The sequence below is a fragment of the Ambystoma mexicanum genome, chromosome 9 (assembly GCF_040938575.1).
Source record: "Ambystoma mexicanum isolate Mex_15411 chromosome 9, UKY_AmexF1_1, whole genome shotgun sequence".
Classification (NCBI taxonomy): Eukaryota; Metazoa; Chordata; class Amphibia; order Caudata; family Ambystomatidae; genus Ambystoma; species Ambystoma mexicanum.
This window is the reverse complement of record NC_090931.1, coordinates 629958934-629979326: the sequence shown is the minus strand read 5'-3', so window position 1 is coordinate 629979326 and position 20393 is coordinate 629958934. Positions and strand designations below refer to the sequence as shown.

Genomic DNA, 20393 nt, shown 5'->3' with positions numbered 1-20393 from the left:
TAAATAAAAAATAAAAAACTTTCCACATTGAGTAATGTCCTCTGACCTCCATTTCTCCCTCTTTTGATCCATTGTCACTTTATATATAAGGGATCCGGATTACACCGATCCCTTCACAATGGTAGACCTATATAACAGTCATGCTTTCATCGCTTGATGACATAGCTCCCCTGAAGTTTAGAAAGAGCAAACCTCGAAAACATATCAACACTTGGTTCTCTCCTCATTTTAAAACCCTCAGACAGGAAAAGCGACGATGTGAAAAATTTGGATATCACATCCCTCAGAAAACAATAAGAAAAACTTGAGTATACTAGCCTCCCAATATAAAAAAAGAAATTATCCTGGGCAAACAAATGTCCTATACCACGCAAATTTCGCAAGCCAAATCTAACACCAGAGAGCTCTTTACAATACTAAAAGAGGTAGAATCTCCTATCCAAGTACCCGACTTGTGCCTAAAGGATAAACATTGGTGCGTGGGTATACAAAATGCTTTAGCTAACAAAATCTCCTCTCTCAAGACAAAGATAAGCATTAAAAAAGATTCCCTTCTCTCTTCCACTAAACCTAGTATCTTCATCCCTAAATCAACACACCCCACACGGACGCACCCCCCTGAGCCCAAACCCCACTTCAACTTCCACAAAGTTTCTACTAAAGAGGCTGAAAAAGTCATTCTTACCCTTAAACCTTCGAACTGCCACGGGGACCTATGCCCTGCACAATTGATAAAGGATGCGGCTCGCGATCTCGCACCATTTATTACCAAACTAATAAATGCGTCATTCACATCAGGCACCGTACCCAACAACTTGAAACAATCCTGGGTCCTCCCCCTTCTCAAAAAACAAATCTAGATCCCGCCGCTCCTTCTAATTACCGCCCCATCACTACAGTACCGTTCCTACTTAAAATCCTCAATAAAATAGCATACCAACAAATCCAACATTACCTCGAACACTACCATCACTTAGGAGTCCGACAATCCGGCTTCAGGCCTCAACATGGTACCGAAACTGCACTCCTAGATCTCAAGGCACAGATAGATGAGCTGAGAGATGAGGGTAAGACTGCATTATTGCTACTCCTTGAACTATCAGCCGCTTTTGACCTGGTCGACCATGAGATCCTATGCAATCACCTACAAAAAGCAGCCCATTTCTCTCAAGAGGCAACTGACTGGATCCAATCCTTTCTAAACAACTGCACGATGAATCTTCTCCCTATTAGCATCGGCCGACCCAACCCCTATCACCTTTGGCGTGCCCCAGGGATCCTGTGTCTCCCTGACCCTGTACAACATTTTTATGAAGCCCCTTTTTGATGATCTAGATGGCCTGGGTATCACCTACACTAACTATGCCGATGATGCCCAGATCCTCATCCCGTTGACGGGGGGATTATGACAAGGATTTGGCCTTCGTCAACAAAGTGTATCTCATCATCCAGGCATGGATGGCCTCACACGGTCTATGCCTGAATGATGACAAAACAGAACTCCTCATTCTAGGGTCCTCACATAACCTCAACAAACTAGACCAAAATTACTCCTCTCTTGTAATCGACGACAATAAGATCACTGTAGCCAAGGAGGTCAAAACCCTCGGCTTCTACTTAGACTCCACTCTTACCTTCAAAAAACAAGTTAATGCTATGGCATCCGCCACATCTTACACATGCAAACTCGTCAGAGCAGCCAAACCATTCCTCTAACCATCTAACTGCATCACCCTAGCCAGGCTCTGATCCTGTCCAAGCTGGACTATTGCAACGCGTTATATGTAGGCTGCAACAAATATATCACAAATAAAATTCAAATCCTACAAAATAACGCCCTAAGATCGTCCCTCAGCATCCCAAAGAAAGCCCACATTTCAGAGACTAGAAGATCTGTCTATTGGCTATGTACGAAAGATAAAATCTTCCTCAAATCTGTCTCTTTGACTCACAAATGCCTCCACCAAGCAGCCCCTCAATACCTTATAACTAGATTCACCAGACCAGCCTCTTCTCGCCCCTCTAGAAGGGCCAACTCCAATCTACTCCTTGTGCCCAGATTTAAACGTACAATGTCTGGAGGGAATAGCTTTCCTGTAAAAGCACAATTTTGGAAGTCCCTACCACCTCCTTGCAGGGATCGACCTTCCTTGCTGCCAATTGAGATCTAAGACCATCCATTGGCTTAAGGACCACGATATACAACGCCCTACTGCTGCACCACATTACAATGTCTGTAAATATGTATACACAAGCGAGCAACTGATCTGCGCAGATACAATTCACGATATAATCTGCATTCTTGTATATAGTATTGCCTATATTGTATATTTTGTAATTTATACCTCATCGGCTCTCGTTGTTTGATGTTTCCAGCACTGTAACCTCATCCTTTCTGCATGTAACCAAGCTTCGCAATCCTCTTGATGCTTCTACGCCTTGCTACCCCTGGGTTAGGTGCACACTATAAATAAAATACAAAACAATGTTGTTCCTTCTGTGTACTTGTGCCTCCTGATGCCCCCTGGCTCTGGCGCATTATAAATACAAACAAATAAAAATTGGACAGGAATGTATAATACAATATTTCTTGTAGGCCTTAAACTTTGTTAGGACAGTTTTTCTAAAGTCCTACCAAAACTTCATGAAAACCATATCTGAGGCAGTACATAAACTCCACTCTTTGTATAAGGCAGTACCACCTCCGAATATGGTAGCATGGACCCAAAACGCGTAGTGTGGTGTCCATATTAAGCCCCACACTAGGAAATACTTATTTTTGCTGGTGGTGTTCCACTTACAAATGACTCAGAACTGTTGTTCAGATCCAGGAAAGTCCCCTTCCTATTAAAAATCCTGGACAGTCGCCTATCTGCAAATTCAGGAATATCTGGAATCTAACCAACTGCTAGGAATTAGTCAATCTGGCTTCAGACCTCAGCATGGAATGGAAACTGCCCTTGTTGACCTCAAAAGTGAGATTGATGAAATCAAAGACAAAGGCAATGCCGCGATCCTACTCCTCTTAGACCTCTCAGCGCCCTTCGACCTGGTTGACCACAAAATCCTCTGTAGTCACCTAGCCACTGCAGCTCACTTTTCCTCCTCTGCCGTTACATGGATACAATCCTTTCTGGCAAACAAAACCATGCAGGTTTTTCCAACAGCTGCAGCAGACCCCATCCCTATCTCATGAGGGGTCCCACAAGGCTCCTGTGTCTCCCCCACTTTGTATAACATATTTACAAAGCCACTGTTTGACCAACTGGACCGTCTGGGTGTCACCTACACGAACTACGCAGATGACACCCAGATACTCCTCACCATCACAGGCAATTGCCACGCCGACGTTACCCAGATCAACAAAATATTCTCCATCATTCAGGCATGGATGGCCTCTGCTTGAATGATGAGAAGACAGAGCTTAACCTTGTTGGCTCTCCCAGCAACCTGGCTAAACTTAATCCTAACTACAGCAACATCATCATCGACGGTCACACCATCCCCATTGCCAAAAGTGTGAAAACACTTGGCTTTTACCTCAATGCCAACTCCAACCTCTCCAAATAAACCAACATGATCGCATCAGCCTCTGCCTACACCGGCAAACTTATCAGGGCCTGTAGACCCTTCCTATCACCCAATAGCTGCCTCACTCTTGCTAGAGCCCTCATACAGTCCAAACTGGACTATTGCAATAGCCTGTACCTAGGCGCTAACCAATCTATAACTAACAAATTACAAGTACTTCAAAATAACGCATTACGTGCAGCCCTCAACATCCCCAGGCGTGAGCACATCTGTTCTGCTAGGAAAACATGCAAATGGCTCTCCATACGCCAAAAAATTGATCTGAAAACCATCTGCCTCATGTACATGGCTTTAAACCACCTAGCCCCACCATATCGAACTAATAAATTTACCATGAAACCCGACACCAGAACCACTAGATCCTCCAACACTTTATGCTTGGTAGTGCCCAGATTCCGCTTAGAGAGCTGGAGGAGCCAGCTTCACAGTACTCGCTTCCCAACCCTGGAGCACCTTACCATTTAACATTAAAACTATTGAGTCCTTCCAGATTTTCAGGAAACATGTTATCGATTGGCTCCTCAACAAAGAGTAGCACCACACACATACACTCCCCTCTGATTAAACATATATGTGTTCCCTGCAAACTGCCGTATCTAACTGTAGTACCACAGAGATATGTGCGTACACCTCCCACTGCTTAACTATGTCTGTATATTCTGTAAATGGCTGTATATTGAAAATTGTATATCACAATTATGTGGAGAGAGTAAGACCTTTTTCTCACTTTTTCATGTATTTTCCTGTGATGTGGACTCTGTTTCTTTTGGTTTTGGAGTTTGACAAACACCATAGGCATCATCTTTTTACATTGTCACACATCACCTTCATTGCAGTGGCACAGGGAAGTCTTTCAGATTTCGCAAAGGTTTAAATACCTTCTCTTGGTTAAACTACTGTTTCCAAGAGCAGTGAAGTGAAATTGACTTTACTAACATTTTGTAACTTTCTAGACCCAGCACACACTATCTTACAATAGGGTGCTGGAGGAGTTACTTAGTATCCTAGTTTCTCATGTAACATTTTTATGTTACCCTTTCTACAAATAATAGCTGGTGGCAGTGGTTTACTTTTTACTACCATTGAGTGTTTCTACCACGGGATGCAATTGCAGCTGCAGTAAAACACCCACCGGTGCCCATTGTGTCAAAATGGCCCTGTCATTTTTTCGCCGTTTGATGGAAAGGTCCCTCTTGAGATTTACTCTGTGCGCCAAACCTGGTTTAGTCCATTTGTTCGTTTTGTCTTTGGTGGGATTCTTCACTGGTGAAGCCTGCCTCTGGCTCCAGCGTGTCTGGCAGGGGCAGGAAGTGAGGGAGGTGCCCGAAACGCCCTGTGCTTAATACCCTTGGTTACAGGAATGCACCCAAAAGTGATTGGCTGGATGGCTGTCCTTGGAGGATAGCCACCCTGCTGTGTGATTGACAGCTAGGCTGCAAATGAATGGGAGAAACCGGCATCAAAGGCGAGGTCTTTTGCCTCGAAGGCAGTTGACCACTGGATGAAGGAATCCGAAGAAGAACTTGGAAGAGACGCCTGCTGCAACTCCTGGACCGTTGGTTTGCCCGGTGAAGCCCTGTTGCTGTGCTGAAGCTCTGAATTCGCCTCGACTAGAGAAGCAACTTCTTCCCTTAGATTGGTGAGACAATCCACCCCAAGACAAGCTCATCTGGACATCCTCTCAGAGCTGGCTCTACTTCCATTGCTGCTGCAGGAACCGATTGCCAGGGAGAGGAACTCAAGAATCGAGCGAGTGTCTCTAAGTCAGACCTGAGCTCCAGGAAGATCCTCCGGACTCCTAAGAAGCAGGACTGACCAAGCCTGACCCACTTCAACAGAGTGCTGGACCCCAGATGCCAGGAAAGTCCATTAAGGTATCTGAGAACCTCGGTGGTGCCAATTACGAGAACCGCGAGTAGCTGAAACCGCGAAGTGCAGCTGATCTGAAGTTTGCCCATTGCTGCCGTCGACCTTCCATTCGTAGTGCAGGAGTCCCCAGACGTCCTCCCTATTGTTCACACAACCTAGGCCCCGGAACACAGGCTCTGCAGACCTACACAGGAACAGAAGCCAGCAGGAACCAATTTCATCAAACCAAAGGTACTGTAAAACTAAGCGGTTGCTTACCTCTGGTTGTGTTGCCTTGCTAGCTCTCAGTTGAGACTTGACTTGGTTGCTTTTGCAGAATTGCTTGTAGCTTTGCCCCTCGCAAGCCTCCCAGCTTGTGGCCGTACAGTGATTCTATTTTCTACAAAGATTTCTAAAACATTGTGCAAGACTTTCTACTTACATTCAAGAAGTGCTTCATCCCCCCTAGACTTTGCTCAATTAATATTGGCTTTTCTGGCTCCCTGAAAAGACTCTTCCATCCTCTGACTTTGTGCTTTAACTATCCCTCAACGAGGGGGGGGGGGGGCACTAGAGAGCCCAACCAATATGGCCGTGGGTCTGTGAAGCTCTCCAGCGCCCAGGAATATTCGGACTTCTATCCTGCAGATAACTGCTCAGCAATAGTCATCTGCTGCTCTGCCGTGGTTTCGGACGGTGCCGAGCCTCGGGAGTGCAGCGGCGCCTTTCCGGGGACAAGCGGCGGTGATCTCCGGCAGCTGTCGCCGTGTGGAGTGGAGGAGGGGCTGCTCGCTGGCGGGACAGGCCGCGGAGCGAAGGCCTGGTGGCGGGAGCAGCGAGGAGGAGTCTGTAGCCCTTAGCAGGGAGGCCCCGGTGCTTAATCTGGGGGAGGAGCTCGTCTGGCGGCTGTGGCGGGGCGGCCCCGCGGGACGGCTGTGGCAGCGCTCCCGCAGCGTAGCTCTAGTGGGCTGTGAGGACCCGCGGAGGAGCGGCAGCCTACTGGGGGCGCCTGCTGCCCTGGGCGTGGAGCTCCCGCCGACCGGAGCTCCCGCCGACCGGAGCTGCCGAGGAGGGAGGAGGCGATGCCGGGCGCGAATTGGAGGTGCCCGAGGTCTGACAGCGTCCCTGTGCAAGCAGTGGGACGTGCAGCCTAGACTGGCTTGAGCATTCCTGCCATTCGACTGGGGCGAGGATTGGCGAGGGGCCCGCTTTGCTGTGTGGACTCGAACGCATTGTGCATTCTGTTTAAGGCTTCCCCGGCGGAGGCTGTGATCTATGGATTTCCTCTGGCGCTCTCCCACACCTGCAATAGAAGACGCCCAGGTTCCCTACTAAGGACTTAGAAAGGGACACGGTGGCTGTACCGGTGGCGGCGTTGACCTGGCACTGTCCCTTGGAGGGGGCCCTTCAGTTCGGCGCGGCAGGGCTGCTCTTGCGGGTTAGTGCTATACCTCCGGAAGTTTGTGGCACTGCTGGTCGGGTTGTGGTGCTTGGTGTTGCCCCTGCTCCTCACTTAGTGGAGTCTGATATACAGGAAGCTGCAGATTCGTGGCAGTTGGGCTCCCGGGCGGGTGTTGCTGTACGATGCCTGACACCCTCTCCCCCTCTTTTGCCCCAGGAAACCATGTCGAAGGCGGGCAGGAGTGGCAAGCACCAGTCTGACATGCCTGCTCAGACTAAAACCAATGCGGTGATAATGAACACACCTGAGCTGCAAGCCCCGGAGTCTGAGTCGGATCCTGTTGTGGCCTTTCGGGATATTAAGGCCATGTTCGCGCAGTTACAGACTGGGATAAAGTCTCTGGATGGGAAGTTGGACACACTGACATGTAACGTGGATCACATGCAGGTCCGCCTGGATAAACATGGGAAACGTTTGGATGAGGCGAGGGTCGGATATCAGGAGTGGAGGATGTGGCGGCCTCGGTGTCGGGCGAAGTAGCGGGAATGCGGAAGGCCTTGAAGGAGCTAGAGGAGAAGCAGGAGGACCTCGAATCGAGGTTGAGAAGAAATAACATTAGAATTTTAGGCCTGGCCGAATCGGCAGACCGGAGAGATATGGAGGCTCTGGTAGAAGGCATCCTGAAGGAGGCTCTGGGCCCAGAGGGGTTTTCCCCCTTGTGTGTGGTGGAGAGGGCGCATCCAATTCCCGGTGGAAGGAGGCCGGTTCCTGGGGCCTCGCCGAGGCCGCTGATAGCTCGTCTGCTGAACTCCAGGGACCGGGACACTGTGCTTCGGAAGGCAAGGGAGAAGGGGACTGTCACCTATAAAGAGGACACTATTAAGTGTTTCCCGGACTTCTCAGACAAGGTGCAAGCAGCCAGGAAGACGTTTCTGGATGTGAAAAGGCAGATGCGGGACAGAAATTTGAAATATGCGATGCTATACCCGGCCAAACTCCGAGTAGAGCACAGAGGCAAATCGCTCTTTTTCCAGACCCCCGAGGAGGCTGCATCCTTTTTGGATATGTTACCAGCGTCACCCAGGCAGCTGGATGACAAGGACACTTGATGTGGGGAGGGGCGTGGGACCTTATGCCCGGCAGGGTCCTGCAGGATGTTTTGGCTTGATCCTTGAAGCAGTTATCAGAATACTTGGGGATGGGTGCTGGTGGGTCGGGTTGGTAGCTACCCCTAGTGCGTGAGCTGGATGAGTGCATGGTGAGGGTGTTTAGGAAGCCGGAGAGTTGGGGTTGCCGGCAGAGGTGCGGGGTGGACGTTCAGGGGATGGGTCGGGGGTGCACCGACAAGTTGGGGAGTTGTTGGTAGGGATGGAGGGTGGGGGATTAATGGCACAGGGAATGCGGCTCTTCAAGGGGGAGGGTTGGTACGCGGGCAGTAGGTCTTGGGGTGATTTACGAAGGCGGCACTTAGACTTCTAACCTGGATTGTAAGGGGCCTTAATAGTCCACCGAAGTGCTGAAAGGTGTTGCAATATTTGCACCGTCACCAAATAGGGGGTGGCCTTCCTCCAGGAAACCCATTTGACAGTAGACTCTGAATCCAAGTTTGGCAAATGTTGGGGGTGCCATAGGTATTTTTCTTCGTATTCCTCCTTTTCCAGGGGCATGGGTGTCTTGGTGCATAGCTCGGTGGGATTTTGCATGGGTAGGTTACTGAAGGACAGAGAGGGGAGAGCGCTCATAGTACAGGGAGTTATCCAGGGGAGGCTATATACGTTAATTTGTTACTACGGCCCTAACCGGGACACGGCTGAACCATTGGAGTGGGTGGAGAAGCATTTGGCGGACATGCCTACAGGGAAGATCTTGTGGGCAGGGGATTTTAACACAGTGCTAGACACTATTTGTGATCGGACGGGCCCTCATCCGCGTTTGTGCAGAAAGGGCTCTGTTAAACTCCGGGGCATGATGGCGGTGTGGCGGCTGGCGGACATCTGGAGGGTGCAGAACTCTATGGTTAATCAATATACGCATTACTCGGCACCGCACAACTCGGCCGCACGTTTGGATTACTTTCTAGTGTCCGAAGGACTTATGGGGCAGACGACGAGGTGGAGATTTTGGCCCGTACTCTTTCTGATCACGGCCCTGTTTTATTAACTATTCGGCTGCTAGGACGGTCTGGGGGAAGTGTCCCGTGGAGATTCAAGAGTGATGAGCTCACGGACGCAGTCTTTAGGGAGGAGTTAGGGAAAGCTATTGACAGTTACTTTGAGCTGAACGAGGGGTCGGTATCCTCGGGGGGCACCATATGGGAAGGTTTTAAGTGTGTGGTGCGGGGGGTGTGCATAGCTAAGGAGGCGGGTATATTGAGGAGAATACGCAAAGATTTAATGGAGAAAGAAGCGGGGATACGCGCCTTGCAGGAGGCGGCTCCTGTCCCTTCCAAAGCTCAGCAAGGCGAAATAATGAAGTCTTCAGGAATTCCATGCATTGGCTCAGCGGGAGATTAAGTACATGTGGGATAGATCGGCCCCTCGGAAGTATGGTGAGGGTCAGGCTCTGGGTCGTTCACTAGCTACAATGACTCGGTTGAATGCTTCGGGTGGCAGGGTGGTGGTAATTACGGACGAGGGGGGGCGGACCATTTCGAGGATGAGACGATACTCCGTGAGTTTCATACATTCTATACTCGCCTGTATGCTACCCAATCCTGCGCTGCACGAGCGGAAATTGAAGCTTATCTTGATCAGGTAGGCCTGTATTGGTGCTCGGAGGAACAGAGGGAGTGGTTGAGCAGGCCGGTGATGTTAGCGGAGATGAAGGAGGCTATAAAGTCCTTACCTAATGGGAAATCCCTCGGGTCCGGATGGCTTCACGGCTGAATTTTACAAGAGCTTTGTTGACAAGCTGGCGCCTTATCTGTTGCGGGTATATCAAGAGGCGGTGACTGAGGGTCGGCTGCCGGAGTCACTTCGGGAGGCCGTGGTGGTGGTGCTGTTGAAACCTGGAAAACCGGAGGGAGATTGCTCCTCGTACCGCCCGATATCCCTGATCAACTCGGACAATAAGATCTTGGCCAAAGTTTTGGCGTCGTGCCTGACGCCATTGATGCCAACGCTAGTTAGTGCTGATCAGGCAGGCTTTATTCCTGGGCGGTCGATGTCATTCGGCCTCAGATGAGTGTTTGGGCTGCTGGCCGCCTTACCGAGCACAGATCCGGTTGTTGCGGTTCTTTTAGATGCCGCCAAGGCTTTTGATTCTATTGAATGGCCTTTTTTGTTTGCGGTCTTGCGTAGGTTGGGCCTGGGGAGGTTTTCTTGTCTTTAGTGTCACTTTTGTATGATAAGCCGGTTTCTAGAGTGAGGGTCAATGGGCAGACGACCGCATTAATTCCGCTTGAGAGGTGGATGCGTCAGGGGTGTCCTTTATCCCCCTTGTTGTTTGCTCTGGCGATAGAGCCCTGGGCTCAGCGAGTGCGGGAGTTACATATTCATCGGAGGATTCAGCTGTTCACCCACAAAGTGGTGATCTCGCTGTACGCGGATGATATGGTCCTGTTCCTGCGTCACCCTGAGGTTAATCTGGATCCGGTAATGCTAGATGTTCAACAATTTGGGGAACTCTTGGGGCTAAAAGTGAATGTTGGGAAGTCTGTGATATTTCCCTTGACGGGCGGCCAGGTACGCTTTCAGGATACGTGGGGATTTCAGTGGGATATGCTCAGTACCCGGTATTTGGGGGTCACTTTGGCCAGGGACATGGGAGAGGTGTTCCGCAGTAATTATGGGGCGGTGCTCCAGTTAGCCAAGGAAGCAATGCAGAGGTGGACTTCGCTTCCGCTTAATCTATTTGGCAGGGTCCCGGTGGTTAAGATGTCCATTCTCCCCCGGTTCTTTGTGTTTTCTTAATGTTCCCCTTCAGATACCTAGAAGATACTTTGAGGATCTTAAGTCGGCAGTGCTTCAGTTTCTCTGGGCTGGGAAGTAGGTGCGGGTTTCGTGGGACAAGCTCACTGCTCCTGTTCGGAGGGGAGGCCTGGCCCTGCCTGATTTTGAATTATACTACCTCGTGGCCCAAGCTAGTTACCTACGGTACTGGTATGGGATGGTGGCTGAACACAGGCATGTTGAGATAGAGCGGTCAATAGCATCCCCAGCGTTACTGAGGTTGGTTATCCTGACGGCTTGGGTTTGCCCTGTGGCGGTCCGGTCCATGGTTGGGTTGACGTGTAGGGATTGGTCCCTTCTGGAATGTAAACCTAGGGGTAGTACACTTCTTTTCGTCTGAACTCCCGGTCATATTTGTTCCGGGTTTACCTGTGACTAGTGAGGTGGGTTACGTTGCCCTGACGAAGCGGTGGGGATTACCAAATTTGCAGATTTGTCCCGGGTGGTACGTTTATCACAGTTGATCAGCTGAGAGGCAGGGGGGGTTCTGTCGGCGCTGGATGTCTTTTTTTTACTTCAGGCTGCGAGTGTCGCTACAGCAACTCTTCCCGTCCTTCCCTGCGCAGCCCCTGGTGGAACGGTTGTTAGACCGGGTGATAAGGGGGGACCTAGATCAGAGGTTGCTCTCCAAGCTGTATGCAATAGCCCTGGAGGACAAATTGTTGTCTGCGAAGTCATCCCGAGAGGAGTGGGGAAAGCTGTTGGGCAGGGAGGTGCCGGCAGATGTGTGGTTGTACTGTTGTGAGGGTATTAGAAATGGGGCAATTAACGCCAACTTTAAACTCATCCACTTTAAATTCTTACATCAATATTACTATTCCCCGGCTCAGCTGCATCAATACTTCCCTCAGAAGTCTGCAGCGTGCATTAGATGCAGGCATGAGCCTGCAGGATTTCTCCTTGTGGTGTGGGAATGCGCACTGCTTGACCAATTCTGGGGGGGGGGGGTGTTTGCCGTGATTGGGGAAATTGTGGGTCAACGGTTATGCCCAGATCCGGTAATGGGCTTGCTGAGGTATACTACTCAGGTACCGAAGAGGTCCAGGAAGTTGGTGAGCCTGCTGTTGATCCTTGCCAAGCGCAGGGTTGCTATGGGGTGGGGTACGAGGACTGCCCCGACGATTGCTCAATGGTCTCAGGACATATTGTACTGCAATGATATGGAAGTGAGGTGGGGTGCTATGCAGGGGAGGGGATGGGGTGATACTAAGATGTGGGATGCATATACATCATACCTCCTCCTCGACCAGTCGGGTGGCGGACCATCGGACCCTTGCTTGCCGCGGGATCTCTCAAGTCGGTCTCAGCGGGACTGAACGACCCAAACGCTGCATGGTATCTACTGTAATTGTGAGTCTCCGGACATATATGGGGTGTACTCCCCCCCCCCCCCCCCCCTTTTTTTTTTTTTTTTTTTTTTGTGTGGCAGCTTGGACTTCCATGACGGGTCGTTGCATGCCAGCCGCTTTTCATTTTTGTATAACGTGGTTTGCTGGTCCTGTGTTTGGGTTTGACTCATGGGGAAGGGTTGATTCACGTGCCATGCAGGGGGTGGTGGGCGGGGTGAGCTTAGCTGGGATGGGTGTTGGGTTGGAGTTGTTATATTATGAAATGCCAATAAAGAAAGTTAAAATATATATATATATCCCTCAACAAAAGTCACACATTTACTTGTGTAGCTCGGAAAGGGTTAATTTACTTTGCATTGTGGGCGTGGGGGGGGCGGGTACAAAATTCCGTACCTACTTAAGAATATTTGTTAACCTTTGTTTTATTACCAAACCTTTACTTGTTGACACGATACTCAGTATTGCTCTAAATGTGCCAGTGATATATCAATGTCCACAGTGTCCATGTTATCTGTCACCTCCAGGTGTATGAAGTGTCTGCCATCCCAAATGGGTATCTACTGATTTATTGAAACTGAGTGTGTATTTTTAAAGTATATTTTGGTTATTTATTTTTATTTTATTTATTTTTATTTTTTGCATTTTTAAAGTGCTCACACAGCCCGGGGGCATTGAGGCTCTGTTACCGGAATGTCTTAGTTGCGTATTTATAACACGCTTAATACCCATAGGTTTCCAAGCGCGGACCCCGTTCCCTTCTAAAGAAGGCTTATTCAAACTTGGTGTTAAATAATTATTTAATCAAGAAACCATGAGTGTAAGATTTTATTTGGATAGCGGTCACTGTTCATCTGTTATAACCATACAGCTCACATTGACCCATCTTGAGATAGGCCTGGCTGCTCAGTCACTCTACCAACCTGTGTAGTACATGCTTATACCAAAGGTTGGGTTAACTATTGCAAAGAGGACAAGGCTGGTCCAGTCTCCCACAGTGTACTGCATACAATCTTGCCTAACAGAATCCATGCCAGACCCCATGCTGGAGAAGGAACAGCATGGGTCTGGAATGGATTCACATGCTCATGAAATATTCCCCGTCGTCAGGCTGAGAATCTTCAGTAAAAGAAAGAGTTTCACTTTCAATTAATAACTGTATTTCTCCTCTAAACCAATCCCTGAACTCTGGGTCATACTGCCCCCAGGCAATGACTGCTCTCTACCTAAGCACCGCCTCTTGTAGCCATCGTCAGATTTGGTAAGCACATAAAGTGGCAGTATGACCAAGAAGAGCTGCAGAGGGGCAGGAGTGAGGGGTTGCATATGAATCCATGCCAGACCCATGCTGATGCTGGAGAACAATAGTTATAGGTAAGTAACTTCATCCATATCGCCAATTGGATTATCTTCACTCTCTTGGTCCTGCACTCAGGAATTCGAATAATTTCTCTGGCGATCCAGCAGGAATCCACCAAAGTTTTGTATGGATTCAGACTTCGGAAGACGATGCACCGCACTCTGGCTTGAGGTCCCAGGGTTTTGGCGATTTGCAGCCGGCAAGGTCGCAGCACGCTGTGGGATGGCTCAACATGCAGGACTTCTTGAGACTAGTGGATCTCCCCAGCCTCTGGGTAGGAGTCGCCGCATTCAGGACCAAAAGGTCGATTGGAAGGAAGGTGTTAGGGAGAATTCTCAAAAATGTGTTAATTCACTCCACCTTGGAGACCCCCAGCAACTTTGCTGGATTTTGAGAACTTGATTTTTTTTTCCCTAGAGAGAGAGAGAGATCCTTTTTCCCACTCTCTCATTATATTAATGTGATTTTATACACTGTTTCTTTTTGGTTATGGAGTCTAACCAACTCCATAAGACATCATCTTTTACAATTATGTCACAAAGCACCTTCAGTGCAGTGCCACATGGAAGTCTTCCAGATTTCCCAAGGTTTAAATACCTTCTCTGGTATCAACTACTGTTTCCCAGAGCAGTAGAGTGAAATTGACTCTACTTGGCATTGTACTTGCTAGACTCAGCACACCCTATCTTACAATAGAGTGCTGGAGGGGTTTCTTCATATCCCCTGTGTCTAAATGCTCATGAGCTTTTATGTTACCCTTTCCTCAATTGACTGGTGGCAGTCGTTTAGTTTTGAACTACATTTATCGTGACCGTTCGCGGAACCGGTAACGTTAACCGTGGGAGCCATCTTTTTCAAAATGGCGTCTAGACATCGTTGTTAAAATGGTGCCCGGCCTTCTTTTTTCCCCAGGTCTTTGTGGAAAGGTCCTTCTAGAGTTTTTCTCTGCGTGCCAAACCAAGTTTGGTTCTTTAGTTCATTCGGCTTTGGCGGGGTTCACGAGTGAAACCCGCCTCTGGCTCCAGAGTGTCTGGGGTAGGCAGGAAAGTGAGGGAGGTGCCCGAAACTCCCTGTGCTTTGTCTCCTAGGAGACCCAAATGCACTCTTTGGTGATTCTTACTGTCTGGCAAGGACAGCCACTCTGCTGGGTGAGTGACAGCTAGGCTGGAATGAATGGGAGCGAACTGAATAAACGGCAAGTCTTTTGGCTTGGAAGGCAGAGCCGACCACTGGACGAAGGAACCGAAGAGCTTGAAAAGTTCCGCTGCCGCAAGTCCTGGACCGTTGGTTTGGCCAGTGAAGCCCTGCTGCAGGTCCGAATCGCCAAGTACGCATTGACCTAGAAGCCCAGTCGAGTGCGGGACATCAGATGTGAGGAAAGCCCACCTTGACCGCCAGGAACCGCACTTATTGCTATTTGCTGTACCGCCAGGAGCTGAAACGCAAAACAGCCACTGAAAGTAAAGTTTGCCGGTTGCCAGTTTCAACAGTGCCATTGCAGTGCAGGATTCCCCCGACATCCTCCCTCTTGTCCCCATGACTGAAGCCTAGGAACAGTGAGAGCTGCAAAGCTGCACAGGAACAGAAGTCTTCAGTTGAATCTTTTCTTCTTCACCAAGGTCCTGTAAAACAAGTCTAAGAGAACTTGCCTCTTACATTAATTTATTTGTACAGCGCACAATAACCCGCAGGCATGATGGCGCAACAAGACATACAACAGAAAAGTCAACAGAAAATAAACCTAAAGAAGGCGAGAATGAGATCATTAATAAAGCAGAAGGAAGTGCTAGAAGGAGCAGTCAAAGTAACTAAATCAAATAGTTCAATTCAGAACAACATTCAACTTTGAAATCTGTGATAAATGGTTGAATTTAGTAATTCTATTTAAAAACATAGGTAAACTACTCAGTCCACATCCCACCACAATACAATCAGTGTTATCCACGCTACACCAGTTCTCAATATGGATTCTCTGGAGGACTCTAAAGTCTAAAGGTCTAATACAGTTACGAGTCACTTTTGTACTAAGCCAGGCTAAGGTTTTGTTCATTATGGCTTCTCTTGATTCAAAATAAGTTTCTCTACGTTGGTTATTATGTTTCTAGTATCCAATACAAAGCTCCTTAAAGTGGGATTGATGACTTTTGACATTGTTTTTTTAAGTTGTGGATCCCTGTGGCCTGTGGAGATCAATGGTGCCACAGGCTTGATGGATGGAAAGATACCCTCTGATGGAGTTTCCAGCCCAGGGCTAATAGCAGGGGCTACTACTTTCATCTGTGTAGTCGGCACCAGATGAGTAGCAACAGTGGGCTCTGTTTGGGTTCCTTGATGAAATCCAGGATGGCCAAGAGGCTTTCCAGTCCCATTGGCCTCGTCATTTAAAGGTCTCTGCAGGATAAACAACCGCGATTCAGATAGTTTCTGCCCAGCTATCATCACCCAGGAATAAGGTCCTCAAAGTTGACATACCCCAAGGCCCTGCAACAACTGATCCTTGTAGGCAGGGCAGTTAGAGGGGTCCTTAGGGGAATATATTCCACAACTGGAGCTTTCTGGCGTTTTATTAATTCACTGTCCACTTGAGGACACTGATGGGTGGGTGATGGGTGGGGCAATTCAGAGAAGTGGGGCGGTTCAGGGAAGAACAAGGTGAAGGAGAAATGGTGGCTCTGAGACCGTTGTTAATATCACTATTGAGATGTTTGTTATTACATAGCAGCTCTGAAAGGAGACACTGTTCCCTTTTGAAGCATCTCTCTTCTCTTAGCACTTAGGGCTAAGACCTCAGAGAAAAGATTGCCTCTCTTGGTAGTCATTTGAAGGCAAGGGTATGACAATTGGACTACTCCCCCACCCCACCCCCCCGCAGTCCTTTGAGTACTGGACGGCTGTGGAGTGGAGACCATTTCGGCCTCTGAGTGGACTGTGTCCGTGTCCTTGCTTGTCAGGGATTACTATCTAGTGACTGGCATAATTGGGAATTTAAGCATTCAATGCAAAGGACCAGAGTAAACCCGATACGTTCGCCAAGAAATTCTCCAGGAAGGATTACCAGCCACAGACTCTTACTCACGTTTACTGCGCAGAGCCGGCTTGATACCGACCAACTGCACTGTTACTGTAACGACCCGTGAGCAATGAGCCGCAACCGCCAATAAAGACGCCAAGGGGCCGCTAACAGAAGAAGCCGGAAACTGGGTCTCCAAAGGCTTCGGAGTGAATGTGTCACTGAGCCCCTGGTGCCGCACTGCCAACACCGCAGCCGCCAGTAACAGCCCTGCACTCCTTGCAGAGGGACACGCTGGGCTCGTCAAACACTCACTACTCTGTCGTTGAAGAGGCTAGAGTAACGGACCCTACACGATGTGCATAGTCAAGCCGCACGGCCTAACGCAGCTGCTTCCGACAAGCACAACCTGCACCTGTAGAAGTGCTTGTAACTTCCACAACTCACAAGTCTAATCAGCTTGTGGCACTACAATTGGTTCTTTTTTTCTTCAAAGACTCCTAAGAACTTTTGCAAAGACTTTTCCATTACTTTCCAGAAGTGCTTTATCCTATCCATGACTTTTGCCCATTGACTTTGGCTTAGCCTATTGAATTGAATGACTCTTCTAGTGAACTCTAAAAATATGTGCCCTGCTTATGAATACTTGTAGTTTCCTGTGTTCTAATAACATTTGCCATTTACCAACTTGTTAAGAGTCTTCTGAATGCCAACAGTAAGATATTAATGTCCCCAGCACCCCTTTTACTGAAGTCACCTGTGGGTGTAGGTTGTCTGTGGGCCATCCCAAAAGGGCCTTGTATGATTCAGAAACTCAAAGTGTACAGTATTGAAGTATATTTGTGTGTTACTATTGTATTGCTCCCTTCTGAAGAATGCTTTATAACTGACTGATAAATGATTATTTATGCAAGAAACCTTGAGTGTAAAAGTTTATTTGAATACCTGTAACTGTGAATCTTTGTAACTCCACTACAGCTCACATTGACCTTTCTTGAGATAAGCCTGGCTGCTCAGTCACTCTACCAACTTATGTAGTACAAGCGTGTACCAAAGGTTGTGTTGCCTATACCTGTAGTCATTGTTGCGTGTAGCGTTCCCAGAGGGTACTGCATTCAAATGTTGCCTAACAGAAGGGTTGTGTCAGGCTCCAGTTACACAGCAGGTTCTCTGGTCACTGGAAATCACTAGACGTGTTTTCTTCATCTTACTCTTCGGATTCCGCTGTGGATAAGTCAGCAGCTTCCTCGATCGGAGTATTTATCAGGAGCTGCAGCACAACTTGAGCAGTATTTTTAAAAAAAAATGAACTTTATTGGCATTTTGAATAGAGCAATTCAAACTTTGAATGAGCAATGCTTCCCTAAAATGCGCCCCCTGCTCTAAATCCCATCCCTTTGACATACATCTGTGACTTAGTCTGTGGGCAGGAGTTCATGTTTGCGGCCCAAGCTGCGTCCAAAAGCTCATTCCTCTACTCCTGGAACAATTCCCCCTCTGCCTCCCCCCTGTTATGGATAATTCTCATTTCTGTGCAAATTCCCTTCAACCGTAGAGACCCCCAGCTCTTTTGCTGCACTTCAGGCCTTTTTAATTTTAATCCTGGTGTGAGTGAGAACTTTTTCTCACTCCCATGTTTTTTTGATCTGATTTGGACTCGGCGTTTCGGTGAATTTGGAGTCTGACAAACTCCAAAGGCATCACCTTTTGGGTTGTGACACACGTGTCACAGAGGTCGTTTGGATTTCTCGTAAGGTTTACATACCTTCTCTTGAATAAACTGTTTCCAAAAGTAGCGAAGTGAAATGGACTTTACTTAAGTTTTCTCTCTGTAGACCCAGCACACACCATCCTATGTGTAGTGCTGGGGGCCGCTATGTCAACTTTCTCATGTAGCATTTTTTGTTACCCTCACTACATTTAATGGCTGGTGGCAGTGGTTTCATTTTCCTACCATTGTGCGTTTTTACCGCAGGCTGAATCCTCCGCTGCAGTATTGCACCCAAGGGTGCCCACTTTGTCAAAATGGCGCCTGTCTTCTTTTTTCGCCATTTCTTGCTTGTGACGTCTTTCTTGGGTTTTACTCTGCGTGCCAAATCAGGTTTGACCCTTTTGTTTGTTTTGCCTTTGCCGGGATTCAATGCTGAAGCCCACCTCTGGCTCCAGTGTGTCTAGCAGGGTAGTCTCCTTGGTTACCTGAATGCACCCAGTACTGATTGGCTGGCTGTCTGTCTGTCCTTGGAGGACAGCCACCCTGCTGTGTGAGTGACAGCTAGGCTGTAAATGAATTGGAGAAACCTGCATAAAAGGTGAGGTCTCTTGAACAGAAGGCAGTCGACCACTGGAAGAAACATCTGATGAAGAAACTGGAAGAGAAGCTTGCGGTAACCATCTGGACCCTTTTAGTGCCCAGTGAAGCCCTGCTGCAGTGCTGAAGCTCCAATTGCGCATCGACTAGAGAAGCCCGGACATGACAACTTCTTCCCTTGGGTTGGTGGGACCAACTGACCCCAAGACTCACTTTGCTGGAACCGCTCTCCCTGCTGGCTGTACTTCCTTGTTGCTGCTGCTGCTGGAACGGAGTGCCAGGGGTCAAACACTAGAAACGAGTGCATCATCTTTAAGCCGGACCCAAGCTCAGTGAAGATCCCAAGTACCCTCCCGAAGCAGGATGACACAAGCCTGATCCACCTCAACAGAGTGGTGGACCCCAGAACCAAGCGGAGCCCTCCAAGGGTCCAAGAACCGCGCTGGTTCTATTGACTGGTAACTGAAAGCACGGAGTGCTGCTGATTTGGAAAGAGCCCCCAGACGACCTCCCAATGGTCCCCATGACTGAGGCCCAGGATCTGCAGGACTGCAACAGGAACAGAAGCCAGCTATATCCTCCTCTTCCAATCTAAGGTAGTGCCTTAACTAAAGGGGTACTTATCTTTTTGGTTTTTAGCTTGCTTGTTCTTACTGCTTTTTCTGCAGATTTGCTTGCAGCTTTGCTCTTCACAAGCCTAACAGCGTGTGGCCCTATAGTGATTATTTTTCTACAAAGTCTCTGAATACCATTGTGCAAGACATTTGTGCTATCTCAGCTCCTAGACTTTGTTCAATTGACTTTGGTTGTCCTGGCTCCCTGCGGAATCGTCTGACCCATTGACTTTGGTTTTAACTGTCCCTCATAGGTGGTACAGAAGTTTAATTTGTATTGCTGGGAAAGGTCTAACCTAGACTTCATTGGAAAAGATTTGAAAGTGTTCACATGCTCAGAGAACCTTTTAACCTTTTTCCTTCCCTAACCTTTTGCTTTTCCACAACCTCAGTATTGCATTAAGTGTAAAAAGTGATATATTAATTTCCACAGTGTCCTAGAAATTGAAGTCACCTCTAGGTGTAGATAGTATCTGTGACCCATCCCAAAAGGGTATCTACTTGCTTATCTTAAAATTGAGGAAGTGTTGTGGAGTGTATTTTTATTGTTGCATATTGCCCTTTCTAAAGAAGGCTTATTTAAAACTGACCGTTAAAGAATTATTTTGCTAGAAAACCTTGAGTATAAGTGTTATTTGAATACTTGTCATTTGTGAATCTCTGTACATCTCTACGGCTCACATTTACCCCTCTTGAGAGAAGTCTGGCTGCTCAGTCACTCTACCAACTTGTGTAGTACAGACCTATACCAATAGGTTGGTTACCTATTACCAAGAGACCAAGGCTGGTGTAGTCTCCCACAGGGTTACTACATACAATCTTGCCTAACGCCCCCATAGTCCTGTTGCACCTCATACCCTCCCCCAACCCCATGCAGCCAACTCTAGCTATTGCCGTAAGGCTCCACTTCACCATGACAACCAACCTCCCTGCAGACTGCCTCGAAGCCTCCTGGCTTGATTCA

The 20393-nt window shown here is 48.3% G+C and overlaps 1 protein-coding gene across 3 annotated transcripts in view; it reads left to right on the top strand.

The window, feature by feature from the left end:
• Positions 1 to 20393, top strand: part of SUPT6H (SPT6 homolog, histone chaperone and transcription elongation factor) — a 1195112-nt gene that overhangs the window by 878553 nt on the left and 296166 nt on the right. The window lies entirely within an intron of this gene.